Source organism: Equus asinus, chromosome 1 (assembly GCF_041296235.1).
Source record: "Equus asinus isolate D_3611 breed Donkey chromosome 1, EquAss-T2T_v2, whole genome shotgun sequence".
Lineage (NCBI taxonomy): Eukaryota > Metazoa > Chordata > Mammalia > Perissodactyla > Equidae > Equus > Equus asinus.
In genome coordinates, this window is record NC_091790.1 from 122,784,416 (window position 1) to 122,804,773 (window position 20,358).

The 20,358-nt window shown below is 38.0% G+C and overlaps 1 long non-coding RNA gene across 1 annotated transcript in view; it reads right to left on the reverse strand.

Annotated features, from left to right (window-relative positions):
- LOC106837338 (uncharacterized) overlaps positions 1-20,358 on the reverse strand; it is a 280,263-nt gene that overhangs the window by 259,241 nt on the left and 664 nt on the right. The window lies entirely within an intron of this gene.

Below are 20,358 nucleotides of genomic sequence, written 5' to 3' on the forward strand. Positions count from 1 at the left end.
ATCTATGAGGGCAGACGCCATATTGGTTTTTGCTCATGGTTGTGTCGTGAGTGCCAAACTAATGCCTGATATAGACTAACAGTCTGTAGTGGGTTGATTGGTATCCCCCCAAAATTCATGTCCACAGGGAGCCCCAGATTGTGACCTTATTTGGAAATAAACATCAAGTCATAGGGGATTAGAGTGGGTGCTAAATCCAATGACTGGTGTCCCCATAGAAGAGGCAAGGACACACAGACTCAGGTAATAAGGCCATGTGAAGATGTGAAGACCGGGACAGAGATTGCAGCCGTGTTGCTACAGGCCAAGGAAGGCTGAGGATTGCTGGGAACCACCAGAATCTGGAAGAGACAAGGAAGGATTTTTCCCCAGAAGCTTCAGGGAGCCACACGGACCTGCTGACACCTTGATTTCAGACTACTAGCCTCCAGTACTGTGAGAGAACACGTTTCTGTTGTCTTAAGTCACCCAATTTCTGGTGCTTTGTTATGGCAGACCTAGGAAACTAATACAATGGGCATTACATTTCAAAACTGCGTTAGTAAATGTGATTGCCTTAAAAAATAAGTGTCATGGAATGTAATTAATCTGATTGATCAAATCACCACAAATCTGGTATCCCAGATACACAGAGAGTACCTCCTATCTTCCTTTCCCATAGAGAGAGTCCCCCACTCACTGAGCTTCACCTGCTCCTTGTGTCTGAGAGCTCTCCAGGCTCAGCAATGGCTGGAGGTGAAGCTCCTTACTAGAGTAGACAGTATACTACAGAGCTCCTGCTTGGCAAAAGATCGGGGTGGATGGAGGCCTCTTTTTGAAGCTGCTAGGGACATGGTAGTGAATAGTTCCAGACAAAGGAGACAAGTGTAGAGAAACATGGAAATTTAAAGCAGAATTATGCAAACCTTGGTGACTTGGAGTTGCTATCAGTCTTCCAGTTTGAGAATTAGTGTCATCTTAATGAGACCCACCCAAGATATCTTAGGTCACCAGTCTGTTCCTGATATATTTGTCCTCTCTCTCTACAGCTATACTCACCTAGTTTCTTAGTCTAGAAAATTACTTCTTTAAATCCTTTCTCCCTTTAAACACACCAGCACTTCTCAATTACTATGTCATTACACAAGAACATTCCTGCTCCTCACCCATCATTCAAAATACCCTGAACAGCTAAACTTTAATGATGAATAAATCACTTTAATCAATGAAGGGTTTAGTTTGTGAGTTCTATCAAGCAAATAAAACCAAAATAACCTCTTGTAAAATGCTACAAAATATAGGCTAGATATCATTTAACCTAGAAACTATGCATGACAACGATAAAGTTTCATTATGATTTTAAATTAATGCCTTACTCAATAAGTACAAAACAGTGAATTAGATACTTCTCTTTGTTTTAAAGAGAGTCAAACTAAGGGTTTTCTGGGTGAATTGTCACCAAATAGCCCACCTCTATAATTCTCCCTACGTTATATCGTATTTGGCTTGATTGAGGATTAGCTGCGTGTGGTAGAAACACTACTCACTTTGAAATCATAAAACCTGGATATGAGCCCCTGCTTTGCTACTTCTAAGCTGTGCAGAATTGGACAGGCCACTTAAGGGGGAAGATACATAAGTATCTAAGGGCAGTGCCTGGTATGCAGTTGGCACTCAATAAAGATGGGCATGGCGTATCATTAGATCTAGATTGTAATAATTAGGAGCAAGGAGCTGTGGAGTGAAACAGAACCAGGGTCCAGTTCTGATTCTGCCACTCACCAGCTTCGGATGTTGAATCAATCTGGGGGGCTCTCTCAGCCTCAGCTTCCTCCTCTGTAAAGAGGAGTCACTTCCTACTGCATAGGATTCTTGCAAACATTAAAAAACAATCCATAAAAAGAACTTAATTCACTGGTTAGGATCCTGGGCGCGGACACGGCACCACTCGTCAGGCCACGTTGGGGCGGCGTCCCACGTGCCACAACTAGAAGGACCTGCAACTAAGATATACAACTATGTACCAGGGGGGATTTGGGGAGATAAAGCATAAAAAAAAAGAACTTAACACAGTGCCTGGCACATTGTAAGTGCTCAATAAATATTTTGTTGTCATTATCTATATCATTTACTGTTGAGAGATGCTAAGATTCTAACTTTTTGAATGTTTTAAATACTAAGATATTGAAATAAAATATTATTTGAGCTCCTTGTTTTTAATTAAATTCAAATTAATTCTAAATCCTCACAGGTTAAAATCTGAACTTTAAAATTATGATAATGATATTGGCAAAAATAAAATGTAACAAAAAGAGAACATAAAAGTATTTTCTACCAGAATGTAATACATAGAGTATCCATCCAACCTGCATTCTCTCTCTAACAGGGCCAGCAAAACATGTTTTATGGAAAAATTCAAAAAACATAAAGGTGCACTCTAATATATATTCATTTTATCATTTCTGACACATGGGAAATGATCTCCCAAATTGTCTCTTACTTCCTGATGTTCAACATTCATCCATTAGAGATTTAAGCCTTTGACTTAAAAACATATTCCCTGGGAGGAAGATAACATGCTATCAGATATGAACATCTAAGTATAAACGAGGTTATCAGAGGCGTTCCAAAAAGAGTGCATGGACCCATAAATATTCTAGAGCCAGAAAGGGCAAGTATCCAAAGGGCAAAGAAGGCAAGCAGACACTGTGAAGATAAACTTCATTTTCCTCCCAGCTAAAGCTGTCTCCCACATGGGCAGGGGGAAACCAGGCGCTTTTATAGGTAAGAATGGTTTTTATTTAAAAACAAAATCACATGCGTTCTTGCATTTGTGTGACTGTGAAAAACAGATCTGATTAAAAGATTCCAAAGGCTTTAGGCCATTTCTTTTTTCTTTCAAATTCTGTCAATGATCCAGACACTTGTGATATTTGCATACAAGGACGTGATATTGCTATAGAACGTTGTCCTGTGAAAAATGTCTTTATAATAGCCATTGTGGAGCTATCATTTTACTAAGGATGGCACAGTGAGATGAAAAACTTTTAAAAATCACCTATTTTTAGTCTTTGCTTACACACAAAATTATGTAAAAATATGCATTAGATTGGCAGATCTGTCTTGGCAGCCGAAAGCACAGCATTAAAAAAGTATAATTATAAAATCACTTAAAAACTATTGTGTCACATAGTGTGGCAGGTAAATAATGATTGCTTTAACATGAGAATTATTTTAGTACCTGGTTATACAAATGTAGACATTTGTTCAAGCGAAGGTTAAGCCTCTGAGAGGTAATGGCTAATATCCCCTGGGAGCATTCTTCATCCTCAACAAAGAGGATGTAAGTTTTTCTTCAAGTACTCTAGAACTATGTACTTCTTTATTTAAAAAGCATTTATAAGATTTCAAAAGAAATATGAACTTTTTTTAATTCCAATATACCAAAGTATAAATTACCATAAGCATATCCTGCATTTTCTCCTCTCCCTTGATTCTGGTCTTCGTGAATCCTTTGCAAGTGTGTGTATGTGTGCACATGCTTACGTACATGGAGACAGCGATGGAGAGAAAGAAACACTCTTCAAACTTTATTGGCAAAGTTCTCAGATCCTGATGTGGAAGATTTTATAGCAGCTAAAGATGGATCTTTGTAGAGGTGGGAGTCTTCTGACTTAGGATGCTCTCACTCTCATCTCACATAGGGTCTAACTGAACCAACTGTCTTGTGATGAAATCTTTAAGCTATTCAAATAGGAATCATGGATATTTATAGCCCAGTGTCATCCAATTCAGCATTCCACAGTTCTAGCTGCTAAAACTGAAAAAGGACATCAACAGGCAAACTTGAAATTTTTTTGAAGTTTAGTTGAAATATTTACTTCAAATTTTAGATGTTTCCAAAGGTTGCCCGGTTTCTAAGAGTCTGCCCATCTAATAAACAGCAAGAAGCCTGATGAGCCTTTTGACCTCTTCGTTGGCGAGATGAAGGGCTGTCCCCCTCTGCGGAGAGGGAGCACCCTGAGAAGGGACGCTCACGCAATTTTAGTACATTGTTTTCAGTCCTAATTGAAACTAGGAAATGCTGGGAAGTGTGATAAGAAAAATAACAGGATCAGGGGAGTGTGGAAATTAGCTGACTTTTCTCCCCATAAAATTCGTGAAAATAGACTAGCTCGAGTTTGGGGTGTGATTTCTGGCTTATATGTGAAAAGAGAGGTCTTACAGGTGAAACCACAAAACCAGCAAGGGAATATCCTTCACTGCCCTGTGACGAAAGGCACAATTCAAAATGCTGCTTGAGAAGAAGTCCAACAAGGCTGACCCAAAAGCAAGAAGGTAGGAGTGGGGCTGGGGGTGGTGATCCATTCATATGAGACCCAGCTCATCCGGTGGCAAGCATTCCATGAGTCTACGTATGAGTGTCTAGCACAATGCCTACGTTATGGGAGCACTCAATAGACAGTCACTGGTGCAGCTGTTGTTGTCAATGCTTTGCTTTAACTCCGAGTGAAGGGCATCATTGTGCCCCTTCCATCATGGAGAGCAGTGCTTCTTGTTAATGGCTGCACAAATCACTGACACTTGGCGAAATCTTTTCCCTGCCCTCAGAAACTTTAAACACAACCTCTAAAGCTGGAAAGCAGACAGACTTGTATCCACTTGCTCTAGACTGTAAACCCCTTGAGGAATTCTTCTTTCTCCAGTCTCAGTGCCTAGCATAATAGACGGCACATTGGTATGACCTCAATAAGTGTTGTCATGTAGCATAGTGGTTAAGAGCACAAACTCTGGAGCTGGGCTATTTGGATAGGTATTCTGGTTCTCCCACTTATTAGCTGTGTAATCATGGGCAAATTACTTAACCTCTCTGTGCTTCAGTATCCTCCCCTGTAAGGTGGAGATGACAACAGTCTCTACTTCCCAGGGTTACCATGAGGATTAAATGAATTATTACAAGTAAATTTCTCAGAATAATGCCTACCACCTTGGGATGCAATATATTTATTATTATTACAATGATGATGGTGATGATAATACACCTCCCCCCGCCCCACCCAGCACTAACTTTAGAAAAACCTTACAGCAAGAGAACATGCTCTCTGCCCCATCTCCTGGTGTCCACCGACCCTCTAAGAAACTTATATGGTTGCCCTTTTTATATCTAATATAGATTGTGATGACAGCTACTAAGTGGAACAGATTCGTCCTGATTGTAGTTTGTTCAAGAAAAACTGACAGGAAAGAAGCTGCCAAGCACCTGTACTATAGTTTTCACCAGGCAAAGTCAAATCATTTCTTGCTGTTTTGTCAGCATCCTCTGAAAATGATTAAAACTGGGACATGTGTACTATATTTAAGAAAATAACATTCTCTAAATTATTGGGTAAATTATATTTACTAAAGGGGCTGTCTAACCCTAATAGGTTTTTTTGGTATCAAATTAGCCTATTCAGGAATGAATACATCATAATAAACCTATTCTCTCTAAAAATCAATTCATTTTTAATTCATTTGATTACTGGATTTGGCAGGAGAATAATCATGTCATGAAACTGACATTACAAAAAAAATCATTATGCTGATAAAAACAAGTACAATAAGCCAACAACTGAGCTGCAGAAAGAAAAAATATGCCAGGAAGTAGTTCCTGCCACAAAATGAGAAGCCAAGACTCTGCCTTTGGCCTCAGCATGAACAGGAGCGATTCTCTCTTGCAAATTGCCCCTCATTGCAGTTGAATGATATTATCTCCACCTGTGTAGCAATTCTTTCCACCAGCAGTTTCCATCAGCAGTGTGAAAACTGCATCTAACATCTCCTTAGTAAACTGTGCTAGTGGATGAGATGACAGTTACACCAAACAGAGTGTGTACTAGATTCATTTATCATGAGAACATGATCATCCAATGTTTGGATGGTACCCAGCCTAATGTTGTCATTCTACAATCTCTCCTCCAAGAGGTGATAATTGTGGCTAATTTCAGTGAACAAATATCAGATAAAGCATCCCTTTTTTTTTCCCTGTGTTTCTGGGAATCTATAATGAGAGTTTGGAAGGAAAGCGTTATAGGCCATCAAGAGAAGACCAGGAAGACGTCCCTGCCCAGACAGATCAGGTGGAGGATGGACTGTGGACCATGAGACCAGCTCAGACTGTGGGCTTTGCTTTCCACACATCGCGTCACCACAAGCAAATTCACTTCCCCTCCCCAGCCTCCATTTCCTCAAGAGCAAAAGGGAATAATAAAATCTATCTTGGGGTTGTTACAAGAATTTAGCAAAATATGTCAGCACCTAGCACACAGTATAAACACAATGAATAGTAGTTACTATTATTAACGTTATCTTGCAAAATAACTCTTTCTCTTGGCCTTTGATATGTAGCAGAGACCTCATTAGTTTTTTCTGTAAGAGGATTGAAGTCAAGCTAAAGCAGCCCTTGGAAGGTGATGAAATCGTCTGGAGTCTGGAGATGACCAGGCACACCAGGACCCTTCCAGGGAGGAATGACCCCTAGACTGCAGAGTGTCTTGATTGGGAGCAAGACCGTCATGTGGAACGCAGTCAGGAGGGTCCAGAAGTCTCTCCTTACGCTCTCCCATCTTCATTACAATCCTCTCTCAGCCCTATTACCCAAAGCACTGTAAGAGGAAGAAAGTATTACACTAACGCTGTGGCTGTGCCCTCTTCCGGGGGGGCTTACACACGAGCTCTTCTTATTGCAAACTTCCTGACAGCTATCAAACCATCGTCCTTGTGCTTGCAAACCCTTTTTAAGATTCTTTGAAACATACAAAATGTTAGGAGCCTGAGCAAGCCTGTGCCTCCACTGTGATCACCTGGGGCTCATTCATCTACCTGGATCGGAAGGAGAAGGACTTTCCTTATTATTTGCTGCACTGATTGTTGTTGTTACAGTATCCATGCCTGCCCACCCTCTGAGACTGAGGCATAGAATTAATAATTCACGAACAGTATGGGGGAAACACTTTATCTCACATGTATCCTAAGTCCAAAAACTAAAAGAGAAATGTGAGGGTATGCGGTCAGAAGCAAAAATCTCTGAAACAGGAGTCAGATGTGCAATACCTTCTTCAGATGAAGGTGGACAATGTGGGCTCAGTTCTCGGCCCATCCCCACCACCCCATAATCCCCAGGAAGACAGAGTTTAGTACCGCCTCGGGCAGAGATGAAAAGGCAAAAGAAAGGATTCTTTTTCCCTCTTTTACTTTCTCTCTCAGTTAAGCTCCAAGGGAAAGGAGCTTGCAGTGGCAGGTAGTGAATGAGACTGCAGAGACATGCTATTCCAGCTCTTTAAATTAGGCTGAATAAAACTTCTACCAGACATCGTCCTGGCAGGGTAGGGTATCCACAGCTATGAGATTGGCAGATCTATTTCCATTCCCAGCAGGCACCCATCCCCTTTCCCCATCTCTCCCCTCCCCTAAGGAATGCCCAGGAAATACATGGGAAAAGTCAGGGAGATGCCACACAGTTGACTCAGCATTATTCTTTTCAATAAAATTTTATGCAAAAACAGACTCATCAAGGAATACGCACTACACACATCTACAACGTGCTAGGTATCACGGCTTCTTTCACAAATTCCCCCAACAACACAGACCTGCATCTTTGTTTCATCATCAGGAGGTATGGACGGTACCAAATAATTTAGCATGCTGCAATCTTGGTTAAATGCTTCAGTGTAGTCATTAAGAACATAGGGTCTTATCACAGACAACAAAGACAAAATACATAAATTGCACTTCATTAAAATTAAAAACTTTTGTGCATCAAAGGACACTATTAACGTAGTGAAAGACAACCCACAGAATGGGAGAAAATATTTGCAAACCATTAGCTGATGAGAGATTAATATCCATAATATATAAAGAACTTCTACAACTCAATAACAATAAAACAACCCTATTTATATATGGACAGAGGACTTGAATAGACATTTCTCCAAAGAGGGTTGCAAGTGGCCAATAAGCACATGAAGAGATTTTCAGCATCATTTATCATTAGGATAATGCAAATCGAAACCACAATGAGATACAATTAAGATGGCTAGTAGAGAAAAATGGCAAGGATTTGGAGAAATTGCAGCCTTGCACATTGCTGGTGGAAATGTAAAATTGTGCAGCCACAATGGAAAACAGTACAGTGGTTCCTCAAAAAATTAAATATAGAATTACCATAGGTTATAGCAATTTCTGGTGTATACCCAAAAGAACTGAAAGCAGGAACTCAAACAGATATTTGAACACCCATGTTCATAGCAGCACTATTCACAATAACCAAAAGGTAGAAGCAATCCAAGGACCCATTGATGGATGAATGGGTAAATGAAATGTGGTATATACATACAATGGAATATCATTCAGCCTTAAAAAGGAAGGAAATTCTCATACATGATACAACACAGATGAAACCTGAAGATATTTTGTTAAGTGAAATAAGCCAGACACAAAAGGATGAATACCATATGATTCCACTTATTTGTGGTACCTAGAATAGCCAAATTCATAGAGACAGAAAAGAAAATGGTGATTGCCAGGGGCTGGGGGGAAGGAAATATAGAGACATTGTTTAACGGGCATAGAGTTTCAGTTTGGGAACATGAAAAAAGTGCTGGAGACGGATCATAATGATAGCTGCACAACAACGTGAATGGGCTTAATGCCAACCAACTGTACATTTAAAAACTGGTTAAAATGTAAGCTTTATGATATACACATTTTACCACAATAAGAATTCAAAAAAAGAGCATAACGTCTGGAGTCAAAGTGCCACAATTGGTGCCCTGGCTATCCCCCACACTTGCTGTGGGGCAAGAAATTTAGTCTTTCGGTGACTTCATTTTCTCATCTGTAAAATGGGATAATCAGAGTGCCTAAGGCATAGGGTTGTTGTGAAGTCTACAGTAAATGACAAAAGGAAAATCTGCACACAATGAGTGCAAAAATCGTTAGCTATTATTATTGTTTCTTTGGTATAGATGCTAAAACCTCAATGCCATGGACAAACATTTCTTCCTTTTCTGCATCCCCCTTAGAGTGTGTTCTATATATTACTAAATACTTATTGACTGATTTATATATTCATGGACAGAGACAGACCTATTGACTCACCATTAGTGGTTGTTTCTCCAACACAGAATATAAATTAATATCGATCCCTTCATATTCTTGAATAAGCCTCTTTGAACCAAAGATACGCATTTATAGACAGCTGGGCAATGCTGAGGTATCATCTCAGCATAATTCAAAAGGACATAATTCACATCGCTACGTTCCAAAGCCAAGGGAATCGTGAGGTCTTTCCCTTGCAATTATGTTATTCTAACCAACCTACAGAACCAGCCACAGAGTACAAAACCGAGTACTTGGGACACCGCCATCTAAAGAAAGATTCACAGGCGATTAAAGATAGTAAAATCCCTGAGCCCCAGAAGCTCATGTCTTCTTAGCTCTTTCCACATCACCGACAAGGGATTGAGGTGTGAAGAACATAGACCTGGCCCAGAGGAAGTTGGAAACCCCTGTTAAATTTAAAGGTAAGTGTATCTGAGGATGCTGTTGGTTTTGAGTTGACAGTGTGAGATACAGGGCACTTGCCAATTCTTTCCATTTTAAGCAAAACTATTTTAAAATAAAAGCCTCTACTCAAAAAAATGCTATCATAAAATATTAACATCCCTTCTCAGAAATAACAGGTGATTTCTGAAATGCACAGCATTTTCACTAGCTTTCCCTAAGATGAGTTGTTTAAAACTTTGGCTGATGCTGGCTTCTAAAAACATCTTCTTTCGGAGTGAGAGCAAATTCACTTAATGGTTTATTTCTCCAACAGTTTGAGTAACTATTTCCCCCAGATATCTTTTTCAGAGCCCACACCCTAAAGCTTCATAATTCCATTAAATCCATGCACAGCTGGGCAATTCTTCCTTTGCTCACTTTATAGTGGTCCGCAGGGAATCTATGCAAATCTATGGAAATTCATTTTAAAGTCTGTACTCTGGAAGGGAGGCTGCGTCCTCATTAAGCAAACGATTATATCTACAAACAAGCTAAAAGCAACATACTGGAGTGCTAAATTAAACTTTCCATCAGGAAAACTAAACCGTTCACTTTCACATATAGGCTTTACCTAAATGCTACCAAAATTATAAGACAAAAGATTTTGATGAAGTCCAAACAAATATCAAGGAAAGTGTAACTGAGCCACTATTGGGGGCACAGGCTCCTTGCTGGTACCATCACCTAATTCCACTTTAGGCAATGCCATGGGAAGGGGTTCAGCCCTATAATTCATGGGCTCTCAGAAAGACTCCCCACATAAGGGTGAAAGCAAATGAACTCCCCTAGTCCTTCAAAGGGCGCCTAAGTCAACCTTAAGAAACCCTAATAAGACAGAGGGTCTGAAACGTAAGAGATAGGATGTGTGTAGGCCGGAATGAGGACAGGCTTTACACTTAGACTTAACTGCATCCCAATCCTACCTCCTTCACTTATGAGTTGAGTAAATCACCTAGACTTCAGAGCCTCGGTTTCTTCAACTGTAAATTGGGGATAAGAATAATTCTTGACACTGTTACGAATTTTTAACGAGGTAAACTATGTAAAGCGCTTGACTCAATGCCTAGAACATGGTTAACACTCAAACGCCTTCACCTGGACCAAAAGATGAAGTCTGAGCAATGTCTAAGCCATAGAAATGAGAAGCTAACAGTAAGGGAAAAGAAGGAATTTCTCCCCTAAAAGTTTTGGATCCTCAAACAACTATGGTGCTTTTCCATCTTAGGAGATCTGCTCGCCTTTCCTGCTGCTGGAAAAGAAAGGCTAAGGCGATCCATGGGAACGTTGACTCAATATTGCCACATCCCTTTCTTCTTAAGCCATTCCAACATTTACTCTTTTGGGCGTAGACCTTCCTATATCTGAAAACTCTATACAAGTTATCTCTTGGTTCTAAAGTCAGAAGTAAAAGTGCAAATCTCATCCGGTCAAATTTACCCTTGAAAATCCCTCAGGAAGGAATCACATGGGTACAGGCTCTCAGCAAGTCCAGCGTAGGCCATTTTCCCTCCATTATTGGGACAAGTTGCTTCTTCCTTAGCTGAGTCTGGGTGAACAAGCTGGCTTGAGTTTGAGATCTATATTATCTCAAAAAAAAATCACATATACATATTCTGATACTAGATTCATATTCCAATTAGCAAGATGCTCGTAATTTGAAAAAAGTAAATGAAGTGAGACCATTTGAGGAGAGGGAAGATTTCCCTCTCCATGGACACTTTGAGTGGAATAACTGGTGGAATAGCCTGCACTATTTATTAATTTTTTAGTATATATTTTATTTTGCAAAGCAATATGATTGTATTTACATGTGTTAAATATATTTTAATTAAATGCAAACAGGGCACTACGCCACATTTTGCTTTTGTGTTACTAAAATGAGGCTGCAGTCAATGGTGAGCCCCACCAGCCAGGTCTCTACCACTCAGAGACACATTCACATTTTAAGAAATTAAGACAAAGCTTTGGTCGGGGGCACAATCAAGTCACTGTGACGTTTAGTCTAGCCCAGGAGTCATATCTAGCCCTGTCTTTGTTCATCAAGCTTTCTGTCTCTCAGAGTCTGGGTCCTGTCGGTCCCATTTACAGCATCTTTTCAACCTTGTTTTATTTCTTCCAGAAAAGGAATTCAGACCAGGAAAGCATTCCTTGACCGTGGCATCAGATTTTGATCCACCAACATTAACACCTGATCTTTCTAATCTCTCTCAAGATCTATATTTTATTTTCCTGCTACCCTCATTCTTTCCATTCGACTCTTCACCTATTCTCTCCTTTACTCTTTACATGGAGGGAGGAAGAAAATCTTTAAATCAATGACAATAAACATGTACAGGTCACACACAACTTTTAATATTAACTCCATTCTAAGAAAGTTTATAAAGAAATCTGGCATATCATGTCTAAAATCAACCCAGATGCATTGTGCTGTAACATGAAAAAAAATACTATTCATTTTCCAAAAAAGGAAAAATAAGTTGTTTTTAAATTTTAAATTTTTAATTTCTATTTTAAATATGAACTATCTAAAATATAAAAAGGTCATTTTGATAAAATAAAGATGCAGACATAAAGTTGTTCTGAAGGCTTGTTGCAGATATTTTATAAAGAAATAGCCCTGACATTATTATTAAACTTTTAACTTTAATCGTGAAAGCCACATTTAATTTTCCACAAAGAACCTCCTGCTCCTCCCGCACAGCTCACCATCTCCTCCATGTTTCTGTTGCACGTGTTTGTGTGTAGGTGATGACATTAACATGTGATATCTTGTATCACAAATTTATACTCATCTATTTCCCCCATTTGTTGGTAAAGCTTCTCGCTTAGCTTTATATCCCCAATGGGGATATAAGTTCAGTTCCCTGCAGATAGTAGAGGTTCAAAAAGTATCTGTTGGGCTTCCTTTGAATTATTCTGTTTGAAGCTTTGGGACTGATGAGATCCCCTTGCTTCCTCCACCTCTGGCCAGTCCCTCATGCCCTTGACTAGTTTGCCCATCATCGCCTTCTGTACCCAACGCTTCCTATCACCAGTTCACCATCTCTCAGCCTCATGTGTCTTTTGTTTCAATGGCTACTGCAGTGACCAGTCCTGTGTGGGTTTGGAATGATTTCCTTCAGGCAGAACTTGACAATGCCTTGCTTTAAGGCCATACCACGCATCTCTCAGCAGCCCAGGACTTCTCATTCACACTGAGGGGTGAGTGGTCTTGCTTGGTGCCCACCAATGCAGTCTGGAATTTCAGGGGAGTTAAATGCCAGTAGAGCTAACCTTTAACCAGTGGCAGACAAGAAAAATAGATACTTCCTCTCTCTCCTCAACTATCCATGGTCCTGAGAGCAGCTGATGTGGCTTTTCATGGGACAGTCCTACAGCATGAAGCGGTATAATGTAGTGCTAACTAGTTCAGCATCACACCTTTCAATGAGCTCTCCCTCCTTCGCCTAACTCAGTTCTTTTTAGACTCTCTCCTGCCTCCCTTAACACAAAAAGTAGCACAAATTCTTACAACAGACCCTGCTTTCTGGGGTTGTCAGCTAAAACACTTGCCCACATCACAGGCCCTGCAGAGCGGACATGGCCATGTCCAGAGCAAATAACCCTCCCTACTTTTCAGGGGAGGATTGAACAGAGATGGACATCTAACACAAAGGCTGCAGATGCACCGACTGAGCCAATAAGCAAGACTCTGGACCTGGTTTGAAGAGATAAGCAGAAGAAATTGAATTCCTCTCTGGGGAGATGGGGAAATAGAAAAGTAGGAGATGAAGCTGATTAGCAGTAGATTATGATATAAAGAGAGAAGGTGGCAGGGCAGCCACCATGCTCTAATGGCTCAATTCAGTCTGGGAGGGAGGAGAAACTGTGTTCATTCATTTGTCAATATAACTAAGCACTCGGTATAGTGCCTACCACATAGGAGGAGCTTAATAAATTTTTTGCTAAATGAAAAATGACGCTTTTCTCCCACTTAACTTCTTGATTTTAACTCCTCTGCACTCAATCTTTCCTCTACGATCATAGACAAGAATCCTCTAGCACTTCCTCAACCACGTCAACACTAGAATCTTCTACTCCACTCCATTTAGTTAATAATAAACCACACCTTAAACCTCACCATCTCTCTTAACTGCTTCCCCTTCAGAAGCTCTGAAATGCCTCTCCTTGGCCATTACGCTTCCTATTGTCTATCACCTCTGTCACCTCTATCTCTACCTCTCCCTTCTGGGCATGCTCTTCTCTCTCATCAGCCCTCCTCTGTCACAGTCCTCATTCCCTTTCCGACCTTCTTTGCTACATGCTTCTCTACCCAGCCAGCTGCCTGTTGTTAATTATAATAAACCCTTCTATTTCCATGTTTAATACACATACGTGCATAAGTATTCCAGTTCCAACATTAACAGACCACACTGTTTCCCTCATTCATGTTCCTGATCTAACAAGCACAGCTGGAAAATATCGCATCTAGCTTCAATCGGACCTTCCACAGAAATAGAATTACAACTTTTTCTCTTGCATCCCATGATCTCATTCATACCATTTTAACAATTTCTCCTTCTGTAGCCCATACTTGGTAAGTAGAAGACTTTAAGTCTTTTTCCCCTTTCTCATGATTCTCTAGGAGTTTGCAAATGGAGAGTTGTTTCACACATGGTTCTTTCCCTTGCCTGTGATTCTATTCTCAGTTCATGGCCGTTGTGCATTACCACTTGACTAGTCTACTTTTTTCTTGCCCTGCTTCCCTCACAAGTCCATACATGCCTGTGCATGTATAGACCTAATTGTGGAAGACTCAAGTTCTTTCCCAATGGACTAATGGACACCATGCAAATCAGGCGATGTGGCTGGATGTTGGGCATTCGCCTAATTCCACGGACTAGCATATCTAAGCCTCAACTCTGACCCAGCCAAGACTCCCAGTCAAACAATCCACTGACCTTCCCTATCCACTATGTTACAAACTTTTCATATATTTTTAACCTTAAAAATAACTCCAGAAGGTTCACATTATCACCTGCATGTTACATATGAGGAAACTGAGTTCCAAAGAAGGTTGAGTGAATTTCTGTAGGTCACACAGTTAATAAGTAGCAGAGTTAGCATGAAAACCCAAGCTTTCTTATCCCAAATGATACTCTTTCAAGAATACTATAAAGATGCTTTGCAATTTGTGTTTATTCTCAACGGCATCAAAATAATATTAAACCTTTAGGATTACATCTTTGGGTTGCCAATAGTAGTAACATAATCAGTCTTATTATTACTGGCATATTGCTTCCTTCTCTCTCCTTCATCTCCTCTGTGGATGCTACCAAACTTATTAAGTCTCTCAGCCAATGCCTTTCTTTTCTAGTCTCTAACCATTATCTTAATTCAGCCCTTAGCCATCATATTTTATTAACTGAAAAAGGGCTTTTAATCTGGCTTCCCTGATCTCAGTCTCTTCCTAACTCAATTCATATTATTCCTAATTGCCATCCTTCTCCAATAGACTTCACTATATCATTTTCTCTTCTATGGGGAAAGTTTGATAACTTCTACTTTTTTTGCTAAATGTAACATTAAGTCTTTCCTGTCTTCATCAATCCATCAATATTAAATTCAGCTTCATCTTTTATGCTATTTTTCACTAGAATTTCACCTTCAAGCCTTGTTCTTAAAACAATTTATGGATTTCCAGTTTGAAGAACACTAACTTTATCCCATGTGTTCAACAGTCCTGTATTCAAAAAACCATTGAAATGACTAAAGAAAAAAATTTAAAGGTAAAATATGTATTTATCTTAGAAAAAATATTTAAGGTTTCCCTTAAAAGATGAAAAATTTGATAATTTCTACAATATGTAGTACATGACAGATCAGATTTTTTAAAAACATGGACCACAATTCAAATCAACCAACAGAAGGTTGGAGAATTTAGCATGTCCAGATAGTTTGGATGTCAAGATACTAAGGCTGAAATTATCTAGTTATTGGATAAACTACAGCTCACAATCATGAAAATATTTTTCTGAATCCACAATAAAGTAAAGAAACACTTCAGCGATGCACTACCAGAGAACATTGAAACTGGAGAGATGAGGAATAAACAAAAAAGGCAAAACTTGGGCTTACTTTGATGGCAAGGTTGGTACTGAGGTACTCAGCCTTGGCTGTGCCTCAAGGTTAGGTGAATAGAATCTGAAACTCCAACGTTAAGAAGAGGCCCTTGATGGTGAGCAAAATGGACCTAGGTTAGTAGCAACAACGGAACCCAGGACAACCAAACTCAATCCTCTCTAGAGAAAAGTGTTTTCAATCACAACTCCAAGGATTCCCATAGATTATGAAATCATCATAAAAATTGACTAAATGCACAAGAAGAAGTCCACCATGAGTATGAATCAGCAGGGAAAAAAAGCAACCTATTTAGATCCCCAATAACCTCAAGTTGTAGAATTATCAGATATAAAATACAAAATAACTCTAAATAAAATATTGAAAGAAGTAAATGATAAATTTAAAAAAGCAAGCATTTAAGAAGAAATTACTTTTTTAAAAAAGATTGGGCAACTTTTAAAAATAAAGTTTTCAGAATGAAAACAATCATTGAAAGTAGAAAGTTTCTCAATGAGTAAACAGCTTAGATAGAGCTGAAGTGAGAATTAGGAAATTGGAAGATTGCCCTAAAGAAATTACACAGAGTGAAGCAGATAGAGGAAAAGCAATGCAATACATGAAAAAGAGATAAATAGACACAAAGAATAGAATAAGATCTCATAAAGTAATAATACAAAGAATGGAGGAAAGGAAACATTCAAAGACAAAATGTTTAGAAATTTCCCAGAACTGATGACAGACTTTTGGAAAGATACATGAAATATATCCATACCTACATATATTGTAGTAAAAGAACAAAAAAGTAATCAGATAGAAATCATTTGCAAAGTAATGATAATTAGTCTAAAAGTGGACTTCTCAATAGCAGCAATGGAAGCCAGGAGCAGTAGAATAATTTCTTCAAGAAATATAAAAGTAATTTCCTCAAGAAATTATTTCAAGAAAATAACCATCAACCCATTATTTTATGCCTAGCAAAATTTCTTCAAGATTGAGAGTGAATTAGATACATTGCAAGCATTTTAAGATAAACAAAATCTAAGAGAGAAACAATATACTTTCACAAGAAATTTCTAAAAGATATACTTCTGGAAGAAAAAAAATTACTCCAGAAGGAAAGTCTAAGAAGAAAAGTGAGCAGAAATTGATAAACATGTAGGTAAATCTAAATAAACTTTGACTTATAAAGTAATAGTTAAAATGTCTAATTTGGGAAATTAAATAAAATGATAGATCTTAAAGAGTAATAGCATGGAAGTCAGAAGGGGTGATCAGAAGCATATTGTTCTGTTACTCTTGTATTTTCAGAAGGGGGAGGGTGTAAATGGTTGATTAAATTTAGGCATTTTAAGTTAATGGACACCCAATAAAATATCAAGAATTAAATGTCATTGATCACGATATTTATATATACGGATCAAACTTGCCACTTAAAAAACAGAAATTTTAAAGCTAGACAAACAGAAAACTTCAACTACATGCTTTATATAAAAGACACTGTAAAATATAAAGACAGAAAATTATTGAAAGATATATCTGTCAAATAGCCCAAAGAGAAATGGAGGAGCTGTTAATATTATGAAAGATCTTTAAGGTAAAAATTATTAGGAGGAAGTGATACTATCTTAAGGTTAGAGTTTCAAATCACCAATAAGATTTAACAATTAGATATATAATATGAACCTATCTTGAAAGACATAATGCAAAACAATCATAGTACAGAAAGAAACTGACAAATCCCCCTAATAATATGAGAATAAAACGCATCTTTCTCAATTAATGATAGTTCAAGAAGAAAGAAATGTGTTAAAATATGGATATTTTTAACTATCAAATTTGTTTTAATGGATATTCATGTATCTCTATATAAAATAGAGAGAGAGAGGGAGTGAGAAAAAGAAAGAGATGTTCCATATTCTTCTCAAGCACACATGGTACATCTATCAAAATTGAATATATTAATCTATAAAGCAAAACTCATTTTATATATACAGCCATGCATCACTTAAGGACGGGGATATGTTCTGAGAAATGCATTGGTAGGCAATTTTGTCATTTGGTGAACAACATAGAATGTACTTACACAAACCTCGATGGTGTAGCCTACCACACACCTAGGCTATATGGTACCAATCTTTTGGGACTACCATCACATGTGCGGTCTGTCATTGACCGAAACGTTATGCAGTGCATGACTGTATTTATCCTACATTCTCTGGCCACAATGCAATTAAATCAGAAACCATTATTTAAAGAGAGAAATTTTTAACATCTTCTTACGAAAAATTTCTAACACATACAAGAGTAAATAAAATAGACATAGAATGCTCATGTGCCCTTCAGCTAGCTTCAACAGTTTTTCAACTCAGAGCCAATCATTTCTTATCTATACACCCACTCCCATCTAAATTTTTCTCAAGCAAATTCACCCATAAATATTTCTCTGTAACTCTATAAAAGGACTCTTTTTTTAACACAACCATAATACCATTATATATCTTTAAAAATAAATAAAAGTTCCTCAAATATCCAGTCGATGTTCAAATTTCCCCAATTATCTCATGTTTTCTTAAGTTTCTTCAAGTCAGAATCCAAATAAGGATCATACATTGTATTTGATGGATACGTCTTTTAAATCCCGAGTAGATACGTTATTAAGACCCCATATGATTGAAATTTTAAAACCACACTTCCAAATAACTCACAGGTCATAGAAGAAATAATAATGGAATATTATAAATACTTGCAACTGAACAAAGAGTAAAACACCAACATAGCTAAACTTTGAAAGGCAATAATTTAGGAAAATTTTACACTTTGATGTTATCAGGCAAAGAAATGGTGAAAATTAATGATTTAAATATCCAACTTAAGAATTTGAGGGGTAGGTAATGATAGAATATATATAAAGAAAACAGAAGGATGAAATAATATATTACTGAAATCGAAAACTAAAATATAACACAGGATCAATGTGATGGGAAAAAGGTAGCCCCAATTCTTTGACACTCATCTCATTGATAGGACTCATCTCTATTTCCCCTCCCCTTGAATCTTTGCTCTGACTGCTCTGATCAAGAATATGACAGAAGTGATGCTTTGCCAGTTGCAGGTCTAGACTTTAAGAGGACTTGCAATTTCTACTTCTTGTCTCTTGCAACATTCTGAGAGCCCCAAGCTAGAATGTAAGAAGTCTTAATACTCTGTTGGAGAGGCCATGTGGAAAGGCCCTGTGCTCATGGATAGAGGGAGAGCCCCAGCTGAGCTCAGCCCTCCAGTTTTCCTTGTCAAGGCCTGTAAGTCAAACTATCTTTGACTCTCCAGACCAGACCAGCTAATCGCCAGTGATATTTGCCAAGGGAAAAAAAAAACAACACAAAACACTAAGAAAAAAAGGACTCAGCTGTTAGACTTATTGTGGTGATCATTTTGTAATATATACAAATATCGAATCATTATGTTGTACACCTGAAACTAACATAATGTTATATGTCAATTATACCCCAATTAAAGAAAGAGAAAAAAGGACGATACATCAGACTATATACAAGGGAGGTGACTGGATTAAAGCCACAAAGCAGGATTAGGGCCATCTGATGAGGTAGAACAATACTTGATTGCGGTGTGCCTCCTCCCACCAGTTCACTTTAGGAAAGTTATTTAAATCTACCAGATTTTAGTTGGATTAAAAAAAAAAAAACCTGAAATTTTTTCTATACCTATGATTCCATGATGTGATTTTTAGAGGGCTTATACTTAGGAAATGGTGGAATTTAGGGCAAGGAACAAAGTAGAGTTCAGAAGGACACCAACCACGACTGGTTGTTCTCTTTGCTTAAGATGAAAAAAGAAAAAAGTGGAGACTAACTTGCCCTTTCTTTCACAAAACTTTACTATGTATGTTCAGAACCTTTTCATTTCAATAAAGTTAATCTGTTGAATGAAATTCACACACACAAAAAGTTTTTCTCCCCATATAAAAGAAATACCACATTAGCTATTTGATAGACATAATGCCTACAATGAAAGAACTAATTTTCATTCTTATATATTCTATAAAATACTGTATACTAAATCCTTGTTTTTGAATGATTTTGCAAGATTTTGCGACTCCTACAAATGGATTGTGCTGCAATATGAGGTGGAGCTCAAATGCAATTAAGCGCTTATCAAAAACATAGCCACAACTTCCACCTTGCTCTACATTTTTCAATGGTAACTTAAAACTTTCCTAAGACTTGACAAATTATTTGTGCCTTTCTGTGGGTTTTTGAACATGGAATTTAGTTAATGAAGTTTTTTAGCTTGTTAAATTTTTGCTGATATTTTGGAATGATTTGGAAGCATATGGATAGAGGGGGTGGAAAGAACCATAGTTCTATCAAAATGTTCTAGCTTGTTATCTTAGATAAAGTAAAAAGCTATATCATATTTTCCCCTTAGTTTCTGGTGAGAAAGTTTATTAGTTTAAATGCCTTTTCAAATTCCAAAATATTTCTATCTCAATTTTGAAATTTAATGTATAATGAAAAACCTAGACCATTTGACATAGTGAACAGGTAATAGGTTCCAATGCAAAGATTAGGCCATTCTAAAAGAGGATATCATTAGGATTTTTTTAAAATTTCGTTTTAAATTAGCAAAGCCATTTCACATATTCAGTTGCTTTCTAATGAGAATGAACATTTGCAT